The 13,925-nt window shown below is 37.9% G+C and overlaps 1 protein-coding gene across 2 annotated transcripts in view; it reads right to left on the reverse strand.

The window, feature by feature from the left end:
• LCLAT1 (lysocardiolipin acyltransferase 1) overlaps positions 1-13,925 on the reverse strand; it is a 112,032-nt gene that overhangs the window by 35,820 nt on the left and 62,287 nt on the right. The gene's annotated exons all lie outside the window — the stretch shown is intronic.

Here is a 13,925-nt window from a genome sequence, read left to right on the forward strand (position 1 = left end):
ATCTAAAGCTCTTCCCTCCTTTGTATTGCCCCTTCTCAAAGTCATTCTACCTATCCTAACATACTGATAGGCAGAGAAAATCTCACTGAAATGTAGAATAAACACATCAGTACCTGTTTAACACACTGGGATTTTAAAAATTGCTTTATATAGACATTACACTTTTTTTTTTTTTTGCCACATGCAAGACCACATGCAACCACCCTTCTAGTACAGTCAGTATGAAATTTTCTACTAAGTTCACCAAGGAAGGGATTCTGTAAATATCTGGTAGCCAAAACAGATACCTAAAATTATCATAATGCAATCATGCACTAAAAGCCAGTGAAATTTCTGGAAAGGAATTTCTGGATTATGACTAGATAAGACAACTGCTATATTAGAAAAAAAGCCCCAAAACATTAAAAATGTTCTGGTTTTTTAACAGTATACTAAGACTGAGCAATACCAAGGTATTGCAATAGCTGGGGCACAGGTTTGACAAAAACAATTTTGCCATTTACCCCCTCTTAAGACACTTAAAAAAGTTTGCAGTTCTGGGACTAGGTTCCATGCACATCTGCTATTCCTGGGCTAGGCACTTTGCACCAAATTTCACCTACACTTACCAAGGTAACTACCTGCTCTTTAATTCCTAGCGGAGGCTTAATCTCTTTTCCTTTACAGACTTGGGGTTCCAGGCATTTATTTTTAAGCCCAGCCAAAAATTTATGGCAAAGCTACAGCTGTACACCTCCCCACCAAGTCTCTGCCCTCTGCCCAGAGCATCATTGAAGTTCTGGTACAGACCTTCCTCTCCCTCACTGAGCTTTTCTCAACACAGATCTGCCCTCCAGTCGGATAGATAAGATCATTCAAGCACATCCCCTGCTGGAAGCAAATTCCTCTGAGAGTGACCAGCTGGCTGGCTGTCATCTAAAACACAAGTTTGGGGGACTCTGCTGTTCATGACTGTTCATAAAAGAGAGCTAATTGAATTTCACTCAGAATGTCATCTATGAAGTGCATTATTTACAGTGAACAAAAAAAAAAAAAAGAACCAAATATATCTCAGCAGTGTTGAATTGGAAAGTTTGCTATCATAAGCGTCTGTTGTGTGACAAGAAATTCTATCTATTGTACACTGGATTAAAACATTATTGTACTGGGCAACTTTGAGGCACCAGCACAACCAGGGCTGCCTTGGATGGAGGCATGTAGAGCAGAAGTCTCCAAGAAGCTACAGAATGGTGCTTCTGACAAACACCTGATCTGGAGCGACTTTCTTGAAGAAAATCAGCAAAGTATCATGTTTTTCATGCTTGAGAGAGGGGCCTAACCAAATGATGGCTTCTTTCAAGAGAGCAGGCTGAGCATAACACACAGAAATTACCAGCAATTAACTGCGCTGTACTCAGCTCCAGAGCAAGAATATGGTTGTGGGTGGACAGAGAAGAAATGTCCAATAGCCAAAATCAGGTATGCTTGAGATTTCTCTATTCTGTTGTACTTGAGAGCTTCCTCCCTCTGCTCTCAGATGAAGACAGAAAATAAACAGGTGGTGGTAAGAGAGAAGGAACACTGAAGAATGAACTGTCTTCTGCAGAACTGTGATGCCACTTAGGATGCTCTTGCAGGCCTATCTGTGGCAGGAGCATCAGGACACACAGAGGACAGACCCACAATGACTTAAAAGTATTACATGGAAGTGTATTTGGAGTGTTTAGAGACGGGGAAGAGAGCTTTCCCAAAAATCCTGCTAGTGCTCTAACCAAGTATGTGGAAAAGACTGAGAGTTTGGATAACCCTGAGCTTGTGTAATAGCACACATTGTAATCCACCTGAAAGATCTTACTGGCTGATAGAGAGGTAGCTGGTCATCAGGCTAAAATCTAAGCATGCTGCTGTTCAGGATGGGGTACACTGGCAAAGGCACCAAATTCCAAAGCTGCTGCAGGCTGCCAGAAGGCCAGCTCCCTTTTAGCAGAATTGCACACTATGGTATTAAGGCTGTTTGACCATTGTGACAAACACAAGTGCCCTGTGGGGACAACAGCTACAGAAAGGCACTCTGCTTCAACTCTACCCCTTCCTTGTCAGCAACTTGCATCAGATGGCTTCCAATTAATCTACTTCAGTGCCAAGGTTCTGCTGATAAGAATCTGCTCCTCTGGACTGGATTACTTCAATCTCATTTTACCTTGGTTGATAAATCAGAATGTTTGTGATCTTCGTGTAAATTTGAACCACATATATGCTCTTGGGTTTTGACCAGAGTATTATGGAAAAACAACAGAAAGAATAATTTATCTCATCTATGTCAGCATTTTGTTTCTCTTGTAACTTTAAGTAACTCCTTTGGTTTATTCCTATTTAACCAGGCTCCCTAGTGTATTTATCTGGTTCTGAACATTCTTTTGTATAATAAACACTGCTGAAAATAATATCTTATGAATTCCAATAATAGCCTGAGAAAAACACTTTATCCTTACACTATTCTAAAACCATTTTCTGATAATAGTCACATTTAGATCTGCTCCAAAATTCACCCAATATTTTCAAAGACAAAATTTGTTTCCCCAAACCTTATTTCCTGTGAGTAAGAATACCTGGTTCTCAGAGTTCATTGTAATGCTAATGACAACCTTTTTTCATACTGACTTAGTTGAAGGATATCCTGTCCTTCTGCTGCATTATTAATACTGCCAAACCACTGGAAAACTAATTGCAAATGCCAATTCACTTAGTGCTATCATTCGGCTCTACAGAATTTTCCATTTTAGCTACAGTGTGTGCAAAGTAGCAGACAAAATATATTTTACATGCAGGTCTCAACAGTCTTTGTTTATTTTGTGACAAAAGCCTGACCAGCATACTGTTCATGTTCCTATTCCTTTATAATTGGTTTCTTAGTGTGTTTAATACTTTTCAGAGAACAATTACTGTGAAGTGTCATACTTCTGGGATTAAAACTATGCTGGTGCTCCTTTTCAAGATAGCTCTTGATTTTTTTTCCACATCAGGTATACATAGCAAATTCCAGGGAAGAAAAAGCAATGTGACATTTCTGCTCCATAAAGCAGAAGTAAAATTTTGTAATGAAAGTTAACAAAGAAATATATCACTTGAAAATTAGAAAAAGTTTTGTGTGGTCTTTTATTTCTTTGCTTGGTTTGGCGGGTTTTGTCCTTACATTTTTTTTTAAGAGAACAAAATCTGAGAGCTAGATACCTATTATGTAACCATGTGCAAGTATCTCTTTGACAGACCACTATTTCCTAAAGCGTAGTCTGGACTACTCATGGACATAAACCCCATTATTGTATTTACAAGATGTGGATGCATGTGCTGCTGTGAAAGTATGAATCTTCAATCTTGTAATTTCTTTCATCTATCTCCACTACTTCCATCCTTTCGTATTTGCCACAACTCTTCTACTAAAATAATGAAAATATCTTAGGAATGTGTTGCTGGATAGCAAAATATTTTGAAAAAACAATGCTGAAATAACAGCTGTAAAAGAGTTACTATAGAATATTCGAAAATGAAGGCAACATTTCTGGAGTTTCAACCAGGTACTCCCGAATTCCACCTTTTTTCTAGGAAGAAACTGCATTTCCTCAGGTTCACAGCCCTTGGGCTCTTCAGAGAATGTAACAGATCAGGGGACTTGCTTTATTCTTCCCCAGCTTCTCACACAGCAGATCAACTTCAAAGCCCTGCCAGCAAAAGCTCTCCATTCTGACTTTTTTTTTTTTTTTAAACTGTCATTTGAAATAAAAAAAGCATGAAATACATTGTTAGGAGCTTGTAATTCTAAGCAAAGAAAATACTAAACTGGCAAAACACGTTTGTTCACTTGTTCCAAAGCGAACACCACAAGAGGGCTGCATTCAATCTCCCTTCCTGAGATTCCCATTTCTCAGTATTTAGTTACACAATCTGAATGCTTGACACTTTCCTCCTGTGTTACTTTGAAAAGAAGCAGTGCCCTATGAGGCTGTTTCACTTGTGGATCAGGACAGAGAATCCTGATAGCAGGTGCTTGAAGAGTTTCTAAGTAATGTGTACCTACTTAAATTGAGTTCCTCCCCTCACCCAGCTCAGGAGCAGCATTTAGCCTTCAACAGGAGGCCGGTGAAACTCATTCTGAACAACAATCTCTTCAGTTTGGGTGTAAAGCAGCCCTGGTCTGCCCATGCTTTCAGTCAGCTGACAGCGACTGCCAAAGTAAAACCATTTTGCTTGTAAAAAATCATGGAGCATATACCCTTATGCATAAATTCACAAAGGCTAAGTAAGATTTATTTTCTGTAATTGTGTTAATGGGGTTTTTACAATATGATCCTCATTCTAGATAGTTTGCCGAGAAAAATGAAAATCAGCCACCAAAACTCCTCTATATACACACACACAGTTCTCTATGTACACAATATACCACACCTTACAGGAAAAAAACCCACCAGTTAAGTCACAAGCACATTATATTCTATCAGCATTTTGATGTTCGATTTTAATGAATTCTGGGCTGTCCACTGCTGTTCAAACGAGAAGACATGAAAAAGAATATGCTGCTAGTTGATTACATGTGCCAGAATATAGAAAGGCACAAGACTGAAAGTCAAGAAAATTTGTCCCTTCAAGGAGGAGAATAATCCTTTGAAAATGTTCTATCCTAATGTACAACACTGCTATTATAAATCAGAAATTATGTATATATTTGAACACTGAGTGCATGCTGACGTGTGTGTCTCAGTGTGTAATGTCAACTGGATTTGTCAGCACCACAGGTAGCATAAATCCTGATGAATCTCCACAGCCTCTGGTTTGGAATGTATTATTAACAAGTTTATTAAATATTTGCAATACTGTGGGCATGCAGAGAGCACTGTTTGAGACAGCTGTGGCTTAACTGCTACCTGCTCCAACAAAGCTTATGCACCAGTGAGATGGGTGTCTCAGACACACCAAAACAAAATACCTGCCTCAAAAAGACACAAGCCTCACAGATGGGGTGTGAGCAACGGGGAGGAAAGAAGGAGCCACAGAGCTGCTGAGCATATGTTTCATTTAATTCTCTGATACAAGCTACAAGAGCAGGCAAGCAAGGGGCTGATAAAGGACAGCAGGGAGCTTTCAGGTCTGTTGGAAGGAATGCTTTTTGGCTAAGTGAAGGCAGAAGTCAACTGGTTAAATCACAATGGTGCTGCTGACAGGATGAACCTGCAGAGCACTTAGAAAAAGAATCCTTTTGAGGGATGGTTTTTCAAAAGCATCCAAGCAAATTTAAAAGAACACTAATTCTTATAGGATCTTAAATGGGACTTATGTCCCTAAGGTCTGCCCTCTGTGTTTAGTTTTTGAGTGCCAGTACCCATAGCAACTTCCAGGCAACGCAAACGTGCCATTGCTCACAAATTCCAAAATCTCTGAAGCATTTTGAAAATGCCTCTCTTCTTTTTATTTATTGTGCCTGCTCTTTTTTATTCTCCTAGTAGACATCCTTACTGTCTGCCATGTCAGAATCCATCAGGTCAGGCTGGCTCCTTTCAGAGCAGCACAGTGAAGAACAGGTGATGAGAAGAAGCCCTGCTCAGGTCCCAGCTTCTGGAATTATTTTATAATCATCAAGAGCATTTATTTTTTATTGTTAGACTGCAAGGGCAACAATGACTATTGTGCAAACAAAATGACCGTTTTGCACAAGCCTAAATATAGATGATAGGCATTTCAGAGATGCTTATTTTAAGATATTATTTGTTTCTAAATAATTTGGGGGACAGCATTTTGGAGGCATTATTAGTGGGAGGCACGGCATGGCAACACCTGACCTCCAACCAAGTTGCAAGAAAGCAGTTCCCACCGATGGACAGCAAAGAACTGACAGACTTTGGGATGGGCCAGCATTACCTGATGCAACACCAAAGGTATAAAAGGCGGAGCAGCCGTTTTGTGAGTGAGCACATGGTGGTTTAGTCCCATTCTCCCAGTGCTGTAATTTTTCATTATTCAGTCTTTTGTTGTATTTTGTTAAGGTTTAACAAACCTTTGAAATTTTACAAGTGAATGTTGTTTCTCACACATTCTACAAATAAATGAATTTATGGGAATATATATTCAAACCCTATCACTATAATATACTTCATTACAACACTTAATGCATGCTGCTTCAAACTACTGCCATGGCACACAGGCCATAAAGGGAAACCTTTCCTATATCCCACCAGCATTTACTGAGAACACAGAGAGCTAAGACCTTATTTCCTGCCCTCCAAAATCCTGCAGTTCAGAAAAAGGTTGACAAAATAAGTCCCAAAGACAAGAATATTTCAGATTACATACAAAGTGATGAATGAGGTGTAGAGCTGAATTTATGCTGAAGTTTATGTTTTGATAAAAATCTATTTTAAAAAGCATTTATGTTCTACTACGATTTTTCCCAAGCTCCTCTGCCCCCTGATGTTTTTAGTTTTTCAGTATCAGTCCCATAGCAACATCCAGGATTCATGGCTGTGGCACTGCTCGCAACATCTCTGGAGCAGAGCCTTGCAAACGATTGCTAAACTCAGGGATCTGAGTCAGATCGGAAAAGTCTGATGTTGGGCTCGTTTTTTACATCCTGAAAATAGTGGCAGGGGACTGGGAGGAGGGCAAAGGGAAGGAGAGCTGAAGCTGCAACAGCAGAAAGGAATGAAAGAAACAAACTACTTAAGGTCTAATGATACATAAGCAGCATATTTTGCAAGTAGATGAGATTGGAAGTTTTATTACTATCTTACAGATTTGGAGGCTATATGTGAACAGTTTGAGGATTCCAACATTTCCAGTAACAGAAATGATACTCCATGGACCTTCTCCCCTGCCAGTAATTACTCATACAGAAAAGTGGTTATCAGGAATACACAAAATACATTTGCAGCAACCTTAATGCAGCTGGAAATAAAAACTGCTAGCATCTGCATAAAAGTGGAAAAGTGGAAAATCCAAAAAATATGCCTGAGAATCTCCTGTACAATAGGACTCTTGATTTCGGATTAGTCTATTCAGCCTGTAGATGCTGCTATTTTTCTAATAAAACACATCAGGAAACATCATCTCCTAACGGAAACTAAAGCAGTTAAAAAAAAAAAAAAAAAAGAAAAAGAAAGTATGGAAAAAGTATGTTTAGGTCTCTCTCTACTCAAGGCTGCTTGAAGCAATTATCTGCCTTAGCAATAAACAGAGCTGAGAAACGGGTAAGCTGTGTAAAGCATCTGGTAATAGCATGTGAAACAAATAAATGCCAATACTATTCCTCTGTTTATAGGAATTAATTTCAACTTCAGCAATTTAAATGTGCTACCGATCCAACCAACATCACCTGTGAACTCTTGGATCACTGGCTGACAAGAATGAGCAGTAATAAAATGAACTTGGATTTCATCTCAGGCTCACCTATTGTCTGTCATAAGTCTTTAAAAACAACCATAAAGCTCAGTATTTAAAACACCCAAATAGATGAATGACCTTTCAAAACACACACCCACAGAGATGCTGACCCAGTCTAGACCAGCAGATACACCTTGTGACTCACAGTCCTGGTCCACCACCTAGTCAAAGCACATTAGCTACTAGAAAAACCTTTCTTAAAAATACCTTCAAGAGGAGATAAACATTAGATTAAAACCAAAGAGCAGGAACATCTTCAGCATTCTGAAGAAAATAATTCTAGTTTTTCATGAAAAATCATTTTTCCTAAACTCATCTGTGGCCAAGCTTCATTTTTACATATGCAATCTGATGAGCTAACATCATTCCAGGCCTCCAGTTGAAGCAATTAAAAAAGTCCACACTCGCCAAACATTACCACATTGTTACCACAGATACTGTGTATTCTGAGTCAAGGGAAAACAGTGGAAACCTCTAATACCACTGTGGGGTAACTGCTGGCAAATGATAACTTTTTAGTATGGTTACCACTGCAACTATTAATAACCTGTGAGGAGGTAAATGGAAAATGATCCAGTGCATGGTGTATCTGCTTGTCACAAGCCATGACTCACACGTGAGAGACTGCAAGGGAATTACTGCAGGAGGTGGACGTTGATAGGCTCGAGAACGTAAAACCTGAAGTATTTCTGATGAAGTATCACAGATGTGTGGTGACACAAACAGCAACATGTCACCCTGCAAACACTAAAGGGGCAGCGAATCTTGCACCCTAAACCCTCCAGTGAAAGGCTGTGCTCCCTTCTCAATAGCAGTGGGAGGTAGAAAGAGGAAAGGATGGGGGCTGACAGAAAAGAGTGGTTTGGAAAAAGCAAACCCTTCCCAGGAGGACTGAAACAATGGACTGTTTTCCACAGAGGTGGGGCGAACACTGCAGAATGTTGCTCCAGTAAGACATGAAAGAAGAGAAACAGAAACTTCAATGTGTACCAAAGGCCAGAAAATATCTAATAGAAAGCTGGTGCTCATTCTGAAAAGTACATCACAGCCAACACACGCAGATGTCTGCAAGACATGGTAATCATCAGCAGTTAACATGATTCTGGAAAAAGTCGACCTGCCCTTTCCCATGTTCCAGAGTACAGAGACAACTGTCAGCATTTGCAATAAAGCACAACAGCCTGCATCCGATTTTCTGCTTTGCTGAATTTCACAGACATGCCCAGTGATAAAAGCATGCTTTTGAACAAGGTCTTTTTTTTATATATATAACTAATGTTATGAATTTTTTACTGACACACAAAAGGCATAAAAAGCATGCAAACTTCAGTTTACACACTGATATTTCTGTATCAAAGGCTGTGCTATTTAATGCACAGGATCCAAGTCTCATAAAAGCAGAAGATCAATTACAGCAGTCAGTGAAGCCCTAATACTACATTTTCAGCTAAAAACTTGCTCAAAGCTCTTTCACAATAGCTCAGTAATTTCAGAGTATCAGTCTACTTAGTAACATGACTCTGGGAGGAACACATGCACAGAGGAAAAAGAAATAGTGAAGAAAGAATTTCCTTGCATTAAGGAATGATGGTTTAGAGCTGCTGTTTAATCTCTGCAAATCTGATGGACATACGGGTGAAATTAGTTGATTGAAGACCCAAAGCTAAGGCTGATGTGACACTTATGTTTTCCTGTTTCAAAAACAGACTGGTTTTAGTTTACACAACCCAGCAACCAGCACAAACAGGCAAGAGCTGCTCTGAGAGATGGCAGTGCTGGTCAGTGTGTAAGCTTTGGCCTCGCCAAAACCCACAGAAATTTTGGCAGTGGACCAACATATAATTCTAGGAGTCAGAAATCTGTTCTGTCACAAAGAGGGAGGCTAAATTTCGTTGAAACAACAAATCTAACCTTTTCTGTCATTTGATGTGGGGCCTTTCTACGTCCTGTACCTTTTGTTACACACAAGACAAATTATGCACAAACCTGGAAACTGCTGCAGTCCTGCTACACAGTACTGTTTGAGCACATAAAATCTCTGCAGGTAATTCTGTGACCAAGACCCACATGCCTCACCCAATATATATGTAAAGAGGAAAGAAACTATGCAATCAAAATAAAAAGCAGTTTATTTAATATGTACATTTATTCATTCATACACCCCACTTACTATAGCCTGAACATTTCAGTCGATGAATAGACTTGATTTTCACACTTGCACCAATTTTTCCTTTAAAAAATGTAACACACTTAGAAGTTGGTATTGCTTTGATTTATGTTTGAAAGAACTAATGGCACCTGTATTGTAAGCTGTAGGTGATTTGGACATAAGCGCCATCAGAACACAAACCCTTAGCAGTCTCCTGGTGGCATTTCTCACTGACATTTCATCAACTCATACAAGCAGCCTCCTGCCTCCCTTTCAGTCAGAATAAGAAAAAAGCTCTGGGAGCTCATCAACTCTGGCTACTTCAAGGTGAAGGGTTTCATTAATAAATATTCCTGGTGCACAGCAAGCTTTCCACTGCTCACAAAGACCTGCTGCCTAACCCTGGCTACTTCACACCTCAGCAATGGGGAGCCAAACTATGTATCAGCTTTCAAGCACTTTTAATCATCATCTCCTATTGACTGCCCCCAGCACTGATCTGCAAATCACAAACTGTCTCCCTACATTATTAGCTCAAAAGTGCCAGGTAAGCAAATTGCACCAGAACCCAAATAAATGCCACAAAGCGTTCAGTACATAAATATGCATATCTGGATACTCTAATTCCCAGAAAATCCAAATCTACACTACTAGTGAATCTACATAATAGTCACTCCCAGCATTAAAACATTTACATAGTTTTATATAGAGATAACCTGGACTGAACACCTGAACACTGAAGAAAACTTTCCTGCCCTAGCAATGAATATTTTATATATATATGAATATTTTTATTGGAATACCTGCATGTAATTACTGAAGCAACTGTAAAACCCAGGTATGAACATTAGAAGATACAGACTAGTTTCAACTGTGTGTGTATAAACATTAATTTTAGGGCAAAACTATCAATTCTGAACCAATCATGGAAAAACGATGAGAATCACAGTTTCTTTCCATCAGTAAGGATGTGCAATGAAGGCAAGCATGTTAAATATGTATCTTTGTTTATTTTGGGATGCTGCAGTTGGCAGATGTTATCTGCAATATTTTTTTCAGTTGCCTAATTATGAAACAGAAAAACTTCAAAGCTGAAATACTATAATAAGACAACTAATTCTGACTAGTCATTATACTGTACAACCAGTAAAATATAAACCCCACAATGGGAACATCCAGTCCAATGTATCCAGCTATTAAAGACTGTTGATAGCTGTAGAGGAAGTGTCAAAAAGAGGTCAGTTTAAATTTAATGTTGGCAGAAATGATTGTCTACAAAAGCATGAATAATCTTCTAATGATGCTTTAAAGCGTTAGCTCTGTCTTAATACTTACTGAGAAAATGTTTAAAAGCCATGAAGCAATTTTAAGAAAACATTTGTAAACAGCTATTTTCTCTTGACAGACTATTTGGCCACAATTATAGATATTATGCCAAGATAATATATGTAATTCAATGAATCCAGACAATATTGAATCAAATCAAACCAGTATTATTTTCCATCTCTTTGAAACTGAGCATTCAAGTCAGCTGAACTTTCAATGTCATTTGGCACTTCAGGAAAAACTTTATAAAACACAAACAGGTCTGGAAACCTATACCGAGTAACCTCCTGACCTCTTATAGAAGGATCTCACAAACTGGATCTTCAAGAACATTACATAAACCACAAATGTTTTCAATTAACATTGTTAAAGGCATGATTTTATAAAAGTCTTATTTAAATTCCTTCGTATTTCAGCCCTTTTCAAAGTCCCACATATTGTAAAAGGAGATGAGTTACCTTAATCCAAGTCCTGCCAAAAATTATTCCATACATAACATCTACTCAAAATTTCAGGCTTAAAAAAAAAGGATTAAATATGATTTTAGGAGATGGTTAAAGAGGGAGATGAATTAAAAAAGAAGTAATGACCAATCCTCATTTTGGAGCCTGGAGTTCATTTTCTGTTGCTCATTCACATGTTCTTCCTTTGTCTTTCAAAAAATGCTCACCTTTGTTCCCCAAAAAAACACAGCAAAATTCTCTAGTAGTTTTTTACCAGGTGCTGAAACCAAGATTCCTTACAGCTCAGACAAGACAAATGATTCACTTAATCAAGTGAACAGATTCAGAAAGAAGCAAATCACCTATTTTATTTCTCTTAGCTTTCCATCAATAGTCAACCAACGAGGTATCTTGCTTGAAAACTAGCAACAGCTGCAGTCCTTATTCTCCTGAGTATATATATTATTAATTAAACATCTAAAGCATGTTCACAGTCTGTGTTTACTCTTGGGTGATTCTATGGTTTCTATGAATGAGAAAACAATAATGTGATCATTTAAAAATAAAATAATATTTTCACTGTTTTGGCACCGGAGCATAATGAAAGGAAAATCCAGTCAGCTTCTATGTGGGTTTCTATTTACAAGAGTCAGCTTAGGGGGGGAAGAGCTACCACTTAGAAGAGCCAGAATGGGGAAAGAAAAGGTATGACTCAAAAGCCAAGGATATATAGGATACAGGATATAGGATATGTATTACCTAAACAACTTTTATTGCTTTTTGGTGGCTGCCATATAGATCTTTTTTTCTTAGCTCCCATAATCTCAGCAGTGACCTAGAAACCATCATAGCAGCATCTATGGGTTAAAAAGACCAAATAGTTGAAATAATGACCATATAAGAGAGAGAAAAGCCAGCCAAAGGAGGTTGAGTGCTTTTTGCCACCTATGGAAAGCAAAGAACAGATAACTGCTCAGTTTATGCTGGCAGGGTGCAGACAGTGCTTCGAATAAACTCCTTTGCACAAATACAGGCAAAATTTTATGGAAGGTTATTTTCACCTGATTCTTCATTTCCTATTCAGAAGGGTCACTAATAGTTACTTTTATATAATAACTGGTAATTCTTTCATGCTACAGCTTGTAATGTATATTAATCAGGCTTCTTGCCAAATTAAATTAGGTTCTTCAACATTTGAAAATCAGTTAAACTTCTAATGACATTTTCCCCCTCTTTTCATCAACCTATTTTTGGAGCAAAATAATCTACTCAGGCCTGAAGAAAAGACACTTGAGCCTCAGGAATGGAAAACAGCCACGAGCCAAAATGTATTCACAGGAGAGCTATAGGGCAATAAGGTTGTCATCTATGCACAAAAATACTTTCAAAGACGTAAACATGATGTTAAAATCTCCACCACTCCCTCCTACATGTTAAAGTCACAGACACTGCTTTGTGCCTGCAGTTATGAGGAATAAAAATAGGAAACTATGAGGAATAAAAATAGAAATCTGTTTACATGATTGTTACTATGATTGTAGCATTAAAACAATTCAGAAATGGGGACTCAGGTTAACACTGTATCCCTTGACAGTCCTGTTTTTTATTTATTACTGTTAGTATCACAAATTAGGATTGTAAAAAAGACATTCTATCAGTTAAAGCTGTAACTCAAACCAGAGCTGCACCAGGTACCAGGTACCAACTGGACAATGTACATCTGAGTATCAACCTTTATATCTATATTGTACAGACGAAAAGACAGAGATAGATATAGATTTGCATCTGTATAATATACTGAAGTATTTTAATGCCCAGCAACTACAGTTGGGTTGTATATATATTTATAAAAAAACCCCAAAACATTTCAACACAAATGGTCCCCATTTCATACACTTGGAAGCAGTTGAAAACCAATTCTTAAATTAGCAAGTAATAACCAAGAACTTTAAAATGCTACTTGAACTACCTTCTCACACATAATTTACTACATAATAGCATACAGTTATAATACACATAGCTTACGATGCCTATCAAAGTACCCAATATCTAGTAAACTCAAGAGAAAAGGGACATTAATATTTCACACAACATTTGCCTGCCTTAAATAAAAAGGAGACATAAAACCACTTCAAAGGCTGGATTGTTATTGTTTTTACCCCAGCTTTCTACTGCATAAAATCAATTAATCAGTCTCAAATATTTTCCTTTTTATAACCCAACAGCCTAATTTGCAAAGATTGCTCATAGAGCATTGGAAGAGAAAAGCATTTTTAGAAAATTAGAAAATTACTGTGAACCGCAAAGCTTGTTCTTGCAGCAAATACAGATTTTTTTAAAGTTATTAATATTTTGAGTGGAAAAAATTTCTTTAACTGAAAATTTATTCCAGGTTTGAAATACTGTTAAACTTAATGCTGTGAAGTTATAAGTAAAATAAGCTTTTGAAACTGTGTATGTGGCAAATATTTTTACTACAGCAAATTGAGTAATAAACATTCAAGAGAGATAAAAATCTAAGGTGTCCAACTCTGAATGTGCAATACTAATAGGGTCAAATAGATACGTGGGATTGTCCAGCTGGACAAAATTCCAAAGTG

This window comes from Poecile atricapillus, chromosome 3 (assembly GCF_030490865.1).
Source record: "Poecile atricapillus isolate bPoeAtr1 chromosome 3, bPoeAtr1.hap1, whole genome shotgun sequence".
NCBI classification, from domain to species: Eukaryota; Metazoa; Chordata; class Aves; order Passeriformes; family Paridae; genus Poecile; species Poecile atricapillus.